Source organism: Microcaecilia unicolor, chromosome 3 (assembly GCF_901765095.1).
Source record: "Microcaecilia unicolor chromosome 3, aMicUni1.1, whole genome shotgun sequence".
Lineage (NCBI taxonomy): Eukaryota > Metazoa > Chordata > Amphibia > Gymnophiona > Siphonopidae > Microcaecilia > Microcaecilia unicolor.
The window spans coordinates 380,709,554-380,725,599 of NC_044033.1; positions in this window are offsets into that span (position 1 = coordinate 380,709,554).

Sequence of the window (16,046 nt, forward strand, 5' to 3'; positions counted from 1 at the left end):
ACTCTCTGGTCACTTTAACATAAAACAGGTTTCTGCAATGGGTTGTGCTACTGAAAACCCATTACAAAGCTGATATTAGCTAAAGTTAGATGTTTTCTCAAGAAAGATCTTCTAGTTTAAGTTACTTGTTAATGTCCTTTTCAAATGCTGGATCAGATGAATGTCAAATATAAATCTCTCTAGCACGGGGTAGGCTGTATTTAGGCAGTATTCCCAGACTGAGTGTCTATCAATTGCCTCAATTTAAAACAGTGTTTTGGTGTGACTGTTGAAAAAGTTGCCCAAATAGAAACAGTCAGCTCTGTCACAAATGCATAGTGCAATAACACAAACTTTTCTAATATTAATTCTGTCCCTATGTTCCATAGAACTAACAGTTGATATAGAAGGTGGCTACTAAACACATAAACTGTTTCTCTCTTTAAACAATATAATAGTATTTAACAGTTCAAGAACACTTCATACAGGAACATTAAACTAGTGTGAGCTCAGACTGTCTCAGGTTTATTTATTTACTTGGATTCTAGATGCTCATGGCAGATAAATAAAACATAAAATACAATATTATTGCACATGTAGAGGGGCATTTTCGATATGACATCCAAGTCCAATTGTAGATATTTTGGTGAAAACATCTCAAATTCTTATCCTGAACATAGCAATTTTTAAACTGGAAAAAACATCTTTTTTTTTTCAAAAATTGCTAATTTCCAGACGTTTTTGTGCTCAGTATATATTTATGAGGACAGACTTGTTGACCTGAACATGTATACCCTGGAGGAAAGGAGAAACAGGGGTGATATGATACCGACGTTCAAATATTTGAAAGGTATTAATCTGCAAACGAACCTTTTCCATAGATGGGAAGGCAGTAGAACTAAAAGACATAAAATGAGATTGAAGGGGGGCAGACTCAAGAAAAATGTCAGGAAGTATTTTTTCACGGAGAGAGTGGTGGATGCTTGGAATTCCCTCCCACGGGAGGTGGTGGAAATGAAAACGGTAACGGAATTCAAACATGCGTGGCATAAACATAAAGGAATCCTGCTCAGAAGGAAGAGTTCCCCAGAAGCTTAGCCGGTGGTGGGAGGCAGGGCTGGTGGTTGGGAAGTGGGGATAGTGCTGGGCAGACTTATATGATCTGTGCCCTGAAAAAGACAGGTACAAATCAAGGTAAGGTATACACAAAAAATAGCACATGTGAGTTTATCTTGTTGGGCAGACTGGGTGGACCGTGCAGGTCTTTTTCTGCCGTCATCTACTATGTTACTATATTTCTTTGGGTATCATTTAAAAATCCTAGAGAAAAATGCACAAACAAAAAAGCCATAGGGATGGCTGTGTGGCACCGTTCCTAGTAAACTGGCCACATAGACATCCCAGGAGAGCAAAGGGGCAGAATATTGGTCAGTGCAGTGGACTTGACAGGACCCAGATACAAATCCCACCTTAACACCCTCATTTTGTACTGTGAGCCCTCCAGGAACACCTAAACACCTACTGTACCTAACTATACACCACTAGAAAAGCCCTCAGGTGTGTAGGTGTCTCCTATCTATAGGTACATTTAGTATTTTGTGGATTTTGGAAGGCTCACAATTTCCACCATAACTGTACTAGTTAGAGTGGGATACGGACCTGGGTCCCTTTCTCTACCGTCCGCTGCACTGACCAATAGCTTACTCCTGGAGCTGTCACTGTCACATCTTTGATGGGTGGGAGTGGGTCAGGGACTACTGGGGGATTAAGGGGGGGCCATGCCTTAATTTCTCCAGTGGTCATCTGGTCAGTTAAGGCACCATTTTGTGACTTAATCATGATCGCAACAGATCCATATAAAAACTCCCAATTTTTGCTCTAGACGTTTTTTTATCTTTTTCCATTTTCCCAGGAAAACGTCCAAATTCTGGGCCTGCCCAAATCCCACCCAAAACACCCCCCTCCCCAACATGTCCCCTTGTGATTTAGATGAACTGAGGAGAAATCCATCTCAAATTCGAGTTTCAAAAACCACAACTTAGACATTTTCCTATGAAAAGCATCCATCTGGCGCTTTGTGCTGCTTTTGAGACGTTTTTCCTTTTTGAAACTAAGTGCCATAGGCAGTGTATTTGGATAGGCCACTAGGGCCATGGTCCAACCAATATTTTACACAACACAAAATCAGCAATCACAGAGCTTGAACAGAAGGGCAGAGATTGCTTTTTGTTTGGCCTCTCCAGCCATAAAGGTGTTCCACTCCCCTAATTGCTCAAATAAAGCATACTAATGAAACTGTGCTTTTTTTAATTGAAATAGGTTTTTAATAAAATTATAGTAACAGAAAGGTAGATATTCAGGCAGTGGCAGCAAGTGTGTTTTTTTTTAGCTGCCACCAACATTATACCCAGATATTCAATGGTTAGTGCAGTGGTCTGAGAACCAGAGGAATCAGGTTCAATTCCTACTGCAGCTCCTTGTGACCACAGCCGCCGAGAGGAGGGGGCAGGGGGGACAAAATTCCCCGGGCCCGGGCCTCCAAGGGGGTCCCGGCGCAGCAGTCTCACCCGCCCTCCGTTGTCGACCGTCTGCCACCGGGCCGTGCCCCCTGCATTGAAATCACAGCGCCTCTCACCTCCGTGTGAAAACTCTGCAGGCAGCAGGGCATCAGATCGCCTTCGGGCCTCCTTCCCTCTCTGTGTCCCACCCTCATCTGATGTAACTTCCTCGAGGGTGTGACACAAGGAGGGAAGGAGGGCCAAAGGGAGGCGATTTACTACTACTACTTATCAGTCCCTGCTGCCTGCAGTGCTTTCACACGGAGGTGAGAGGCGCTGTGATTTCAATGCAGGGGCCCGGCCCGGTGGCGGGCGGCGGGTGGAGGAGGGGAGCGGCAGCGGCGGTGACCTTGGGGGGGGAGGATGGAGGGGGGAGCGGCAGTGGCTGCGGTGCCCCGGGGGTGGCCTTGCCCCGGGCCTTGCCCAGTCTCTCAGCGGCCCTGCTTGTGACCCTAGGCAAGTAACTTAGGGGCCCTTTTACTAAGTCACAGTAGGGCTATTGTGCGGGTATCTTATGCCAAACTGACCCTACTGCTGGGAATAACATGGGTGCCTGGTGGTAGTTCTAAAATTGGCACATGCAGTTTCCCCGCAGTAGAAAATAATTTTCTATTTTCTACTGCAGGGCGGCGATGTCAACGGTAATTGGTAGCATGGTCACATTGCCGCACACTGCCTGATTACTGCACAAGTAGCACGTAAGCCCTTACTGCCTTCTAAATAGGTAGCGGTAAGGGCTCAGGCAGTAAATAGCTGCACACTAATTTTAATATTAGTGCTCGGCCATTTACTACCTCATTTTTAAAAAGGTCTTTTTCCCACTGCGGTAAAAAATGGCCCAGAATGCACCAAATTCACACACCAAAACTAGTAAAAGGGCCCCTTAATCCTCCATTGTCCCAGGTACAAAACAAAACAAACAAAAAAAAAGATTGTGAGCCCACTAGGGACAGAAAAATACTTGTATATAATATGAAAATCACTTTGATTGTACCACAGAAATCACTTCCTCTTTCCCTTTAAGTGCCACTGAAAATCAGTGGATAGGCCTACACAAATGATTTAACCATCCTGGAGCCTCTCCTGGCAACTTAAATCGCTTAGAATATTGACCTGATAGTGAAATAGTAAATGATGGCAGATAACCTCTATAGTCCATCTACTCTGCCCAACATATCCCAACATTCCCCCCTCCCTCCAGGGAGCATACACCTCTCCATCCCAACATCCCAGGTAAGGTCCACCTCCACCCCCAACACAGAACTGTGGGATCCTTTTACTAAAGTGCGCTGGTGTAGATGAGTGTATTGGACGTGTGCAGGTCCATTTTTCAGCACACCTGCAAAAAAAAGTCTTTTTTTGGTAATGGTCCATGTGCGTAGATTGACAATTACCGCCCGGTTTCCGCTGAAAGCTGGAAAATAAAATTTATTTTCCGGTACACATAGCGGAGGCGCATAAAAATTGAAATTACCGCCTGGGCCATGCAGTAGCCGGGCGGTAACTCTGAAATGACATGCGTTGGGCACATGAAGGTGCCTATCCAGCTCATTTTCAAAAGAGAAGGGCACCCATCTTCCGACACAAATCGGGAGATGGGCGGCCTTCTCTCAGGGCCGGCCAAATTGGCATAATCGAAAGCCGATTTTGGCTGGCCTCAACTGCTTTCTGTTGCAGGGACGGCCAAAGTTCAAGGGGGCGTGTCGGCAGTGTACCGAAGGCGGGACAGGGGATGATTAACAGATGGCCGTCGTCGGCCGATAATGGAAAAAAGAAGGATGTCCCTGACGAGCATTTGGCCGACTTTATTTGGTCCCTTTTTGTTTACGACCAAGCCTCGAAAATATGCCCGAACTGACCAGATGACCACCGGAGGGAATCGGGGATCACCTCCCCTTACTCCCCCAGTGGTCACCAACCCCCTCCCACCCAAAAAAACTAATTAAAAAACATTTTTTTCCAGCCTCTATGCCAGCCTCAAATGTCATACCCAGCTCCATCACAGCAGTATGCAGGTCCCTGGAGCAGTTTTTAGTGGGTGCAGTGCACTTCAGACAGGCGGACCCAGGCCCATCCCCCCCTACCTGTTACACTTGTGGTGGTAAATGGGAGCCCTCCAAAACCCACCCGAAACCCACTGTACCCACATCTAGGTGCCCCTCTCCACCCTTTAAGAGCTATGGTAGTGTTGTACAGTTGTGGGGAGTGGGCTTTGGGGGGCTCAGCACCCAAGATAAGGGAGCTATGCACCTGGGATCAATTTGTGAAGTCCACTGCAGTGACCCCTAGGGTGCCCGGTTGGTGTCCTGGCATGTGAGAGGGACCAGTGCACTACGAATGCTGGCTCCTCCCACGACCAAAGTGCTTGGATTTGGCCGTTTTTGAGATGGCCGTCCTCGGTTTCCATTATAGGCAAAAACCGAGGCTGGCCATCTCTAAGGTCGGCGATCTCAACATTTCGGTCGACCTAAATGTTGAGATTTGGGCGTCCCCGACCGTATTATCGAAATGAAAGATGGACGCCCATCTTGTTTCAATAATACGGGATGCTATTCAATTATGCCCCTCTATGCGGTTTAGTAAAAGGGCACCTGTATCTTCCATTCTGTGCAGATTACACTCCTTCATGATTAAACATTGGCATCACAAATAGGGCATTTGGCAATTTGCCAGCAAGCCAACTCCATATAGGCAGTTGTATATGATGCAGTCTGGTAACACAATACCACTATACCATACCAATAGTCAAAAATGTGGTTTTAGTATTATGGACTCAGCATAGTAACATACATGTCTTCCCCTCCTTCACTGAGATACATAGCACCTGCAATCTTAACATACAGTATGAGTGTGATATAAAATATGCATACTTGTATAAAGTTCTTTAACTGGGTAGATTAAAAAAAATATATTGCTTCATCTAATTTAGTCTAAATTAACATTTATAGTCTGCCTCATCCCTATGCAGGTACAAAGTGGGTAACAATAGCAGGTCAGTAAAATTTACAAAATGTAAAATCAAAACATAAAAGCTAAGAACTAATTCTTAACCTTATTAAATAAAAAAGTTTTCAAATCCTTTCTGAGTAAGTCATAAGAAAGTTGATATTTAAGAACTAAAGGTAACTCATTCCAAACCTCAGGGCCGTGGCAAGGGTCTCTGGTGCCCCCCTGCAGTCCTAATAGGGAATATGCATACAATAGGAAGTACCTAAAACATTAATAGCAAACAGTACTCCTGTTCAATATAAATTACAAAATCTTTATTAGTGAAGATAAATCAGTGCATTAAAAAACTACTAAATAATATCCCTGCAACTCACTCGCATTACCATCCACACCACACTTATACCCTGATCACATATGCAAATCCCACAGAAAGCATTAAACATAAACCCTGAATTGCAGTTTCTTCAGTCTCTATATATCATCAGAGCACAGGCTCAATAAAAGATCAATCAGTTAGCCATAGATAATAATGGCATACAAAACCCAGTTCTTAGTGGTAGTAGTAGTGGTAGTGGTAGTCTGTGTGTAGGATCACAGAGGATTTATGTGACTTTGCAATCCCCAGTGTTTCTCTGTGTTCCTTTTTATCACAGCGATAAGAACAGTGGCTTTACATTGTTTGCAGTGAGGACCTCTCTTCACCTGAGAACTTGTTGGATACAAAGATCAGAGAGATACCGGATAGGAGGGAGAGATTAGTAAGCTCAACTCAGGAGCGAGACCTTGGGGTGTTGGTGTCTGAGGATCTAAAAGTGAAGAAACAATGCGACAAGGCAATGGTTGTGGCCAGAAGGATGCTAGGCTGCATAGAGAGGGGCGTAACCAGCAGAAGAAAGGAGGTGTTGATACCCCTCTACAAGTCGTTGGTGAGGCCCCACTTGGAGTATTGTGTTCAGTTTTGGAGGCCGTATCTTGCTAAAGATGTGAAAAGACTGGAAGTGGTGCAAACTGTATGAGGAGAGTGTTGCAAACTGTATGAGGAGAGACTTGCTGACCTGAACATGTATACCTTGGAGGAAAGGAGAAACAGGGGTGACATGATACAGACGTTCAAATATTTGAAAGGTATTAATCCGCAAATGAACCTTTTCCGGAGATGGGAAGGCGGTAGAACTAGAGGACATGAATTGAGGTTGAAGGGGGGCAGACTCAGGACTAATGTCAGGAAGTGTTTTTTCATGGAGATGGTGGTGGATATGTGGAATGCCCTCCCGTGGGAGGTGGTGGAGATGAAAACAGTAATGGAATTCAAATATGTGTGGGATAAACACAAAGGAATCCTGTTTAGAAGGAATGCTTCTGCGGAATCTTAGCGGAGATTGGGTGACGCCGCCGGTAATTGGGAAACAAAACGGGAGCTGGGCAGACTTCTACAGTCTACACCCTGATTGTGACTGAATAGATAGGGATGGGCTGGAGTGTAAATTTTAAGGGGCTTCGATGTTAGCTTCAGAACTTAGTACAAGAACAGTACTGGGCAGACTTCTACGGTCTGTGCCCTGAGAAAGGCAAAGACAAATCAAACTCGGGTATACATATAAAGTATCACATACCATGTAAAATGAGTTTATCTTGTTGGGCAGACTGGATGGACTGTACAGGTCTTTATCTGCCATCATTTACTATGTTACTATGTTAAGCCTGTAAGTTCCCAGTAGTAATTTCCAAAACTTTATGTATACTGTTGCTTTAAAATTTGCCAAAACCCAAACAAAGAAATATAATATGTATGCATTTTTTAATGTGTGTGTGTCTGCAGTTATAAAATTACCTCCAATACAAGTCACAAATAAATAAAATAAACAAATAAAAATTAAGGGGCATTTTTACTAAAACATACTAAAATATGGGCTTAGCGCTTCTTAACATGGCACTTTCTCGCACACTAAGCCCATATTTAAGTCACCAGTATTTTAAGGAGTTTCTTTCTTTTCTTTTGCAGGTCCCATGCTAATTTTTACATTAGCATGGGACCTTCACTTGACCCTACCTGTCCCTCCAACTACCGCCCCATCTCCCTCCTACCCTTCCTCTCCAAAATACTTGAACGCGCCGTTCACAGCCGTTGCATTGATTTTCTCGCCTCTCATACCATCCTCGATCCGCTTCAATCTGGCTTTCGCCCACTTCACTCGACAGAAACGGCACTATCCAAAGTCTGTAATGACCTGTTCCTCGCCAAATCCAAAGGTCATTACTCCATCCTCATTCTCCTCGACCTATCCGCCGCTTTTGACACTGTCAATCACAACTTACTCCTTGACACACTGTCCTCTTTTGGGTTCCAGGGCTCTGTCCTCTCCTGGTTCTCCTCTTATCTCTCCCATCATACCTTCAGAGTACACTCTCATGGTTCTTCCTCCACCCCTATTCCGCTCTCTGTTGGAGTCCCTCAGGGTTCTGTCCTTGGACCCCTTCTTTTCTCTATCTACACCTCTTCCCTGGGCTCCCTGATCTCATCTCATGGCTTCCAGTATCATCTTTATGCTGACGACACCCAGCTTTATCTCTCCACACCTGACATCACTGCGGAAACCCAGGCCAAAGAATCGGCCTGCTTATTCGACATTGCTGCCTGGATGTCCAACCGCCACCTGAAACTGAACATGGCCAAGACCGAACTTCTTGTCTTCCCACCCAAACCCACTTCTCCTCTATCTCCACTCTCTATTTCGGTTGATAACACCCTCATCGTCCCCGTCTCATCTGCCCGCAACCTCGGTGTCATCTTCGACTCCTCCCTCTCCTTCTCTGCGCATATCCAGCAGATAGCCAAGACCTGTCGCTTCTTCCTCTATAACATTAGCAAAATCCGCCCTTTCCTCTCTGAGCACACCACCCGAACTCTCATCCACTCTCTCGTTACCTCTCGCCTTGACTACTGCAACCAACTCCTCACTGGTCTCCCACTTAGCCACCTATCCCCCCTACAGTCTGTTCAGAACTCTGCTGCACGTCTTATCTTCCGCCTGAACTGATACACTCATATCACCCCTCTCCTCAAGTCACTTCATTGGCTTCCGATCAGGTACCGCATTCAATTCAAGCTTCTGCTACTAACCTACAAATGTACTCAATCTGCAGCCCCTCCTTACCTCTCAACCCTCATCTCCCCTTACGTTCCTACCCGTAACCTCCGCTCTCAAGACAAATCCCTCCTTTCAGTACCCTTCTCCACCACCGCCAACTCCAGTCTCCGCCCTTTCTGCCTCGCCTCACCCCAGGCGTGGAACAAACTCCCCGAGCCCATACGCCAGGCCCCCTCCCTGCCAATCTTCAAATCTCTGCTTAAAGCCCACCTCTTCAATGTCGCCTTCGGCACCTAACCTCTACACCTCTACCCAGGAAATCTAGACTGCCCCAACTTGACATTTCATTCTTTAGATTGTAAGCTCCTTTGAGCAGGGACCGTCCTTCCTTGTTTATTTTGTACAGCGCTGCGTAACCCTAGTAGCGCTCTAGAAATGTTAAGTAGTAGTAGTAGTATTCTGAATACAAATGAAAATTCCGAAATTAGGCATTTTCTTTGGGGTGAAAATGACATCACAGGGTAGTGTTTGCAATGATTCAGCATTGGGCTAGGCAGGACTTTCCCAGCTTGAGATTGTTAGTGGAACTCTTTCCTTGCTACATCTGCTCCTATAACTAAAGCTCCCAGTGGGGCCGAAGGGATGGCAGGGGATGGGAACTGTGATAATTCTGTGTCAGGGGGCTCAAAAGGGGAGGGTAGACACAGTCAGGCAGAACTCACCCCATCTGGATACTGTTATTGGAGTTTTCTCCATGCATATTTTCTCTTTAACAGTTATGATAAAGTATAGATAGCTGAGGAGAAACTACCAAGGCTGCAATGATAAATAAAAAATATTATCAAGTCATGGCTTTTGTAAATGGAATTTATTATCAAAAATAGCAAAAAATAAAACCTAAAAGAAAAATTTTCTATCAGCAGCATCATCATACCATGTTTTAAATATGGGCTGGTTGTGAACCAATGTCCCAGGACACTACTCCTCCAGGAGGAGATATGTATCTCTTAGGGACTGTAACTCATCCTAACTCTGCTAATTGTATTTGGGGATTATTTATTATGATGTTACTACTACTATTTAGCATGATGTTCTTGTGTTCTATCCCAGCAGGGGCCACCACAAATGACTGGATTATTTCTTTCCTGCTTCTGGGCTTGTTTCCAGTTGATTCATTGCATAGCTGTATTTGTCTTAACAAGCCTTGTACCTTGCTTGCATGCTTTGCCTCTTGTATCCTGGTTCCTGTTCTCGCCCATGTTGCCAGTATTGCTTTTTCCTATTTCTTGATGGATTGCTTATGTGCTAAGATAGAGTGGGACTTGTGGAGTGAAGGAACAACCTAATGGTTAGAGCTTCAGCCTAAGAGCCAGGGAAGCCAAGGTTAATATCCTGCTTCTCCCAATGATACTCTTTGTGATTTTGGGCACATCAAATAGGTTGTAAATCTATTTAGGGAAATAACTTGTGTACATGCTTATAACTCACCTGGAGTGTGGATTAGGAAAATATATGTAATTAACTTTTAAAAAATTCCAATTAATCTAGACTTTGCACAGCTTTCTTGTGTCTTTTCACTGCTGGTGGTGGGCTTCCCTATGGCAGACCCAACAGTAGCTGCTACTGCTCCAATTAGGAGTGTCCTGAGAATATTTATTTATATATTTATAAAACATTATAATACTCTCTTCTTGGACATGACAATCAAGATAGTATACAAAAAAACAGGAATAAACCATGCTCTGCTCAAGAAAGTGCCCTCTCATTTGGAGTCTTCTGGTGTACCCACTACAGGAAGATAGGGGGGGTTTGATTATGCATCTAGGGGCCAATCCTTAAATAATTGATTTGTTGTTAATTAGGGGTAATGTTGCATTTGACACTGGCTTAGACAATACAACTTTTTGAGATTGGGAAGCAGTGAGTATGACTCTGTTGGAACATATCATTGTAGGGGATAAACCTCTTGTACCTTTTGAGGATCTTTAATTACGCATAGGAGAATAGATTTGCCTACAGTCAATTAAAGCATTATGGGCCAGATTCTATATACGGTGTCAAAACAATTGGTGCCGAGTAAAAGCGTGCTGAGCAAGATTTTGTAAAGGCCACGTGGCCTTTACAGAATCTTGGTCAGAAAATTAAGTTGTAGTCCACCTAAATCAGTGCGCCATCTACGGAATATGCTGAGAAAGTTTCCATGCTGTATATGAATACGCCTAACTTGCTCCACACAGTACACAGAGTCTTGGGAAGTACTGTACTTGCAACAGTTTATAGTTTGTACGATTCTGCTCTGAATTTAATAAAGATTTTCAAGTTTAAAAAAAATGCCTAACTTGTTCCATGCGTACAGTATATGGAATATGCCTAAATGACTGCACATTGTACAGAAACTTGTCAGCATGTACACATCATGCCATCATGACGTGATACGCGCGGGGACATTCTCCTTCAAGAAGGAGACAGCCAAACGTTTCCTTTCAGGACAGCAAACTCCTGGCCAGGCTGTTCCTTGGAAAGGAAAAAAATATATTTCGTTATCCCAAGCCACAGACGGTCATACCTTTGATTACAGAAGGGCCTGGGAGAGATTCGTTGTGAGTTACAAGTCCCAAGCCTCCATGCCCAGGGATGGAAGTACTGTGCACAAGTTATGTTTATAATTCTAGTGATTTACTTCCCCCTTCTGCTTAGGGATGCCTATTGGGTTGGGGGGGGGGGGGGAGGCATCAGTGACCTCTCTACCATCTCCTTCCCTTTGTAGCAATCCCTCTTGCAATGGGAAAGCCTGTGTTCCTGAGGGGGGGATGAGCAAAATGCACGCAGGTGGGGGGAGGCAGGCACCAGTGACAGGATTTAAACTCCCCACCCCAGAAGGATAAGGCAAGTGTTCCAACCACTTTCCCAGCTCCTTCCTTGAGAAGCAATCCCTCTTGCAATGGGAAAACCTGCGTTCCTGATGAGGGATGAGCAAAATGCATGCAGGTGTGGGGGGGGGGGGGGGGGGGGGGGGGGGGAGGGAGGCACCAGTGACAGGATTAGAGAGCTGCACGGGAGCAGGTATGGTGAGATTCACGTAGGTACCATTTGGAGGGGAGACATGATAGAGGTATATAAAATAATGAGTGGAGTGGAACAGGTGGATGTGAAGCGTCTGTTCACGCTGTCCAAAAATAGTAGGACTAGGGGGCATGCGATGAAACTACAGTGTAGTACATTTAAAACAAATAGGAGAAAATATTTCTTCATCCAATGCGTAATTAAACTCTGGAATTTGTTGCCGGAGAACATGGTGAAGGCGGTTAGCTTGGCAGTGTTTAAAAAGGGTTTGGACGGTTTCCTAAAGGACAAGTCCATAGACCGCTACTAAATGAACTTGGGAAAAATCCACAATTTCGGGAATAACATGTATAGAATGTTTGTACCTTTGGGAAGCTGCCAGGTGCCCTTGACCTGGATTGGCCACCGTCGGGGACAGGATGCTGGGCTTGATGGGCCTTTGGTCTTTTCTCAGTATGGCATTACTTATGCACTTATCCTATATAATAATTCTCACCTCCAACGTTCTAATGTGCCTGGTACCGTGGCTCCCTTGGAGGTGGTCTGCTAGGCAGTTTAGAATGCACTGACGTCAGTGATGTCACTGACAGCTGATTCCAAGGCAAGGGGAGGAGTACGGAAACACGCGGAAGGGGGGGGGGGTCAAGGTGATTGCAGCACAGTGTAGCATGGTAATGGCGGGGCGGGCCAGGAGGGGATGGATTAGATTTCCCATGGGGACGGGCAGGGACGGGTTAGATTCTGTCCCCATGCAACTCTCTAGACAGGATTTGAACTCCCCATTCCAGAAGGATAAGGCAAGGGTTCCAACCAGTAGACCTCTTCCTGTACTCCACCTCACAGAGACACAAATTAGTGTTATATTCTCCACAAAGACTTTGATGTTCATTGGGGATTAACAACCACACCAGCCTCTCTATGCATGTCATGACACATATATACAGACATTGACAGGACATGCTACACTGTGCGATGGAGGTGGAGGCATGAGCAGGCATGTCATGTGAAATAGCTGTATGCAAAATCTGTCATGTACATGCCACTCAACCTCCTTCTCACTTCCCACCCCACCCTTTGTCTCCATACAAATGGAAGACCTCCACAAGAGGGGCCGCTACATGAGGCAGCATGATCAGGAGTTCCTCCAGGGTGTGCGTGCTGAGCTACATACTTAGGCAGGTGAGTAACACTTTGGTATCCAATAAGCCTCTCTACTTCTTGATCATCTCTATGGAAGCCACTAGGTGCCAGTGTTTAATCAAGAGGCAAAGGATGGTCCCTACCCCCCATGCTTAATTCCCAAACTTCAATGGTCACCTCAACTGGGCAAGTGGTGGAGAGCATGACTGTAACCAATGTCTGTTTCCCACCTTTGTAGCTCAGCCACCAGCAGCCCCCCCCCCCCCCCCCCCGGACCCACTGTTGCCACAGAGACTGTTGGCCAGCGTCACCTGCTCTGAGAGCGAGGAGGAGGAGGAGATGGGCACCCTGCACGAGGAGGGTACTGTGGGTGATGATGAAGATGAAAGGGAAGCAGCTGCCCCCACAGCCCTTCCCTCTTGCATGTTTTTTTTTATAAATAGTTATTTTATTCAAACATGACAGATTTTATTTTATTATAATAGAAACCATTTTTGTTTATATTTCTTATATAGAAAAAATGTTAGATGTTCCATAAAAGCTGAAGATTATATGGGTGTCCTGTCTATTCTTCTCAATGCCTATGGCTGCTCTATATCTGATATCAAGGTTCTGAGGTGATTACGCAGGTGTCCTGAGCTCTGTGAAGAGCAAAAGAGAGAGATAAGGGGTGCTATCACAATGTCCTCTCAGATGCATATGTCACTTGCAAGACTATCAATTAGGTTGTTATGTGCAATACTTGCTACTCCCAGGGATGGTGTGAACTCATTTTCATCTCTGAGCTGCAACGCTTGATCTCAGTGGACCCAGGCCCTCCAAAAACATATGACTACAAATTGATAGAATGAGTAAGAGGGAGCGAGCCCTTTATTGGCCTTCCACAATCAAGTTAAACAGAACAGGCATTGATACAAGATAACAGAGTCCGTAAATTTCAGCACATGGTATGAGGCAGATAAAAATAAAGCCAACTGGTACACAGACCTTGAATACAGATTGTGAACAGAACAATGATGCTCCACACACATCCTTACCCATTCTGGCCCCAGCCAGAAGCGGGATCCCAATGTCTGGTTTCATCTGAAAAAAACAAACAAACAAAAAAACTCTTTATAGGAATGTTCTACGGTACAGGGTACCCAAATGTGACTAACATCTCTCTCTGTCCCTGATATACACTATCCTTGTTTAGCAAACACTCAAGTTGGACAGGGTTCAGTAAGTGGGTGAGCAGTGGATAAGGTGGGAATTGAAGATGCTTCTAGACCACAGCAGGTGAATGTGCAAGTCACCACAACCCTGGCCTTTCTCACTACTGGAACTTTCCAGACTCCACAAAAAGCTGAAGCAGGGAACAGCCAGCCAGCTGCCTCTCATATCGCTGGCCTGTTTCTGGAGGCCTTCTTGAAAAGATAAACTGTATATGTTTCCCTATGCATGAAGCTAAACAGCAGGAAACAATGACAGATTTCTACAACATTGCTCATTTCCTCTCTGTGCTTGGGACCAGTGATGAGACTTGGTGGAAGTGAGGTGCAATAGCCTCCATCAGTGTGAAGGCTATCTACAACACAGTTCTTGAGATTACAGATGTCTGTGCAAACTATCCTGGACCTTACCTAACCCCTCAAAACAGGTGACCGTGGCTATCCCCTGTGGACATGGGTGATGACCCCGATCATCAACCCCCAGAGGAGGTTTGGTCATAGTGAACATTCGGGCTTCTCTAATCCAGATTCCACTGTTTCAAATGCTCTGGTGGTGAGCTATCATATACAGGCCTGCAAAAGCATGTGACATTTTTATAGCCTGCTGCAATCTGCATAATCTGGCAAATTGCAGGTAGATGCCAGAGCCTATGCCACATCCAGGGCAACAGGCCAGGGAGGAAAAGAGTGAAAGTGAAGAGGAGGAACCCCACTTGGGGGATCTGCCACCTCACTGGGCCCACCAGAGAGGCTAGCAAGTAAGAGAGAACCTCATTCAGACACATTTTGGTGGAAACAGATTAGAATATTTATTAGATAAAGGTGACTAAATGTGACTCCAGCCTTCCCTAGACCATGAGGTAATGTCAGAGACCACACAAAACTTTTCCCCATGAGACACAGCCAGAAGAGGGATCCTAATCTCTGGTTTAACCTGAAAAATACACTCTCAATAGGAATGTTCTTGGGTAGAGGGAACCAAGATACAACCCAAATCTCTCTCTGTCCTTAGTAGACACTATCCTTGTCTAGCAACACTCAAGCTAGTCAGAGATAATTAAGTGGGTGAGTAGTGGATAACATGGGAATTAAACCCACTACCCCTGGCTCATCAGCCGCAGCCGTAACAACTAACACAAGGCCACATCATAAAGCCCACAATATATCACAGTTTTTACTACTGTGGTGTTTATATTCCACCACCATACTTTTCCCAGTACACACCCCAACCCCGTGGTCCATTGCAGCAGATGATGACAGTATTGGAGACACAGGCATGGAAGCAGAAGGATGATATGGAGCAGGAGCTACCACTAGGGGAAGAAGAACTGCCTGAAGGTAATGCCACCACAAGTCCAGATGAAAGTCTTGGCCACTCTGAGAAGGAACTAGAAGGAGAAGAGAAAGAGAATGTTAGAGCATTGGAAACACAGAGCATTGAACAGCAGCTGTTGCTCAGGGAAGAGGTCAATAGCATGTGGGAGGAGCTTGAGTGCATCCGTCAAGAGCAGGCTGGGGTGCGGCAGGAGGTAACAGCAGCAAGAGAGGACATAAGGGGGAGGGAAAGGGGGAAAACATGGTCAGTATGTCAATTTGTATCACTGATTTGACTGACCTGCACAATGGGGGTGGGATGGGAGAGAGGATAATGGTGGATGGAGTTTCTATGGCTGCCCTGGGTTTCTCTGTTTATATGGCTGATCCATCTGGTATCATGGTTCGGAAGCTAAGACACAGGTTTCCTGACCACTGTGAAGAGTATGGCCTCAGATCCACCTCGAGTATAGTACCACAGAATGAGAGAATGAGGAAGAGGTTATGAGGCTCTTATTGGCCTTTCATAATCACATTAAACAGGACATGCATTGATACAAGACAACAGATTCAGGGCAGCTCAGCAAATGGTATGAGGCAGATGATAATACAGGCAAAAGAGGCTCTCAAAAGATTTACAGCTGGCATAAAACTCCCTCCAGTTGCAGCGCAGCCATCACAACTTCAAGGTGTCCTTGCGGAAAAGGCGCATTTGCGGGCATTCGATGACCTCCGGTCCCTCC